Below are 2,433 nucleotides of genomic sequence, written 5' to 3' on the forward strand. Positions count from 1 at the left end.
GTGAAAACAAGAAAACAAATTAATATTCTAGTAGATTATTTGTGCATACAGAAATTAAGGCAATTACATTCCTATATTTTTCTCACTGGGTTTTATGAGGAACCACTGAACCCAGATTTGGAAGGCCCTTGAAATGGCTAAAGGAAACTTCAAAGATGACGAGGCTTGAGCCAGGAGCAGAGAGAGCTGTGTCCAAACCTGCCCCTTTGAGAGGGGCTGAAGTATTGGTGGTAGGAGATGAGGCTGAAGGGCTAAACTGGGCTGTGAAGGACCAGATTCTGATTCTGAGGGTAAGAGGAAGTCGGTGGCAGCTTTAAGCAGGGGAGGAATTAAATCATATTTGCTTTAGAAAGATCATTCTAGTTGCTGTGTGAAGAATGGATTGCAGGGAGGAATGGAATGGGGAGATACAGGAGAAAGCTGATGAACTGGAGTGGGGAGATACAGAAGGATGCTGATGAACTGGAGTGGGGAGCAATGACTGGCTCTGGAAGCGCAACCAGTAGAGAAGATGTGCAGGTTAGGAGTTAGAATCTAGAGGTATTTGTGGTTGATTTGATATGGTGGGGATGATTCACATTCCCCAGCAGTTATAAAGCCAATACAACCCCAAAGGGGACATAAATGTCCCAGCAGCTTAGGTTGTGAGCTTTCCATGTCCCTTGTGCTGCTGGTAGCTCTGAACACTGGGCAAACCTTTGACTACTGAGAACTTGACATTAGAATTCTGCTGTCCCTTCAAAGAACTTCCTGGAGGCCATATACAGGTACCAAGAAATTGGACATAGATTGTGCAAGTGGGGAAATAAACATTTATTTTTATCAGAAAAATGCCCGTCTTTCCCTAATTGACCGAATGCAACCTGATGAAATACAGCAAGAGTTTTTTGTGGCTTTGTTTTTTTTTGAGTCAGAGTTTTGCTCTTGTTGTCCAGGCTGGAGTGCAATGGCACGATCTTGGCTCACTGCAACCTCTGACTCCTGGGTTAAAGTGATTCTCCTGTCTCGGCCGCCTGAGTAGCTGAGATTACAGGCAGGTGCCACCACACCCAGTTAATTTTGTATTTTTTGTAGAGATGGGGTTTTGTCATGTTGGCCATGCTGGTCTCAAACTCCTGACCTCATGTGATCCACCCACTTCAGCCTCCCAAAGTGCTGGGATTACAGGTGTGAGCCACCATGCCTAGCCATTTCGTTTTTAATGAATAATTAACGGAAAAAGGAAGACAGGGAGAAGAACCAAAGGAAAAGTAGAAAAACAGGAAGGAGGAGACCTATCTAATTAACAATGAGGCCTGAGTGGCCAAGTGGTAACACAGGTGCCCACCAGCTTACAAGCCCCAGTGGCCCCAAGCAGCTCCTCCTCCTCTTGTTCATCCCATAACAAAATTTATTGAATAACTTAATCCTTCTGCAATTTGTCTTAATCCCGTTGATGCACACAGATATACTTTATTTTTATTTTTTTGAGACACGATCTTGCTCTGTTGCTCAGGCTAGATAGAGTACAGTGGCGTGATCATGGTTTATTGCAGCCTCAACCTCCTGGGCTCAAGTGATCCTCCCAGTTTGGCCTCCCAAGTAGCTGGGATTACAGTTGCCTACTACAGTGCCTGGCTAATTTTTAGTTTTTGGTTTTTTTGAGACAAAGTTTCACTCTTGTTGCCCAGACTGGAGTGCAATAGCACAATCTTGGCTAACTGCAACCTCTGCCTCCAGGGTTCAAGTGCTTCTCCTGTCTCAGCCTCCCAAGTAGCTGGGATTATAGGCATGTGCCACCACGCCCAGCTAATTTTTGTATTTTTAATAGAGACAGAGTTTCCCCATGTTGGTTAGGCTGGTCTCGAACTCCTGACCTCAGGTGATCTACCAGCCTCAGCCTCCCAAAGTGCTGGGGTTACAGGCATGAGCCACCATGCCCAACCAATTTTTAATTTTTTAAAAATGGAGACATGGTCTCACTATGTTGCCCAGGCTAGTCTCAAATGCCTGGACTCAAGGGATCCTCCTACCTTGGACTCCTGAAGTGCTGGGATTATAGGCATGAGTCACTGTTCCTGGCCTCTACTCTTTTTTTTACTGCCACATAGAATTTATAGTATTTACAGTATAAATATACCCTGTTTATTCAGCTTTTCCCCTAACTAAAGGACAGTTAGGTAATTCTCAGGTTGTTACTAGTACCTGCCATGCTGCAGGGAACACCCTTGCCCATAACTCCTCGTGTATGTGTTTTTCTTAGGGTAGAGTTGCTGGATGATGGGGTATGTGGATTTTGTAAATACACTTTTACATTTTGGAATAATTTAGATTTACAGAAAAGTTACAAAGATAGTACAAAGAGTTCTCACATACCCTACCAGTCTTCCCTAATGTTATCATCTTATGTAATCATGATACATTTATCAAGACTAAGAAAGTTTATATATATAT

This window comes from Cebus imitator, unplaced genomic scaffold (assembly GCF_001604975.1).
Source record: "Cebus imitator isolate Cc_AM_T3 unplaced genomic scaffold, Cebus_imitator-1.0 Scaffold609, whole genome shotgun sequence".
Classification (NCBI taxonomy): domain Eukaryota; kingdom Metazoa; phylum Chordata; class Mammalia; order Primates; family Cebidae; genus Cebus; species Cebus imitator.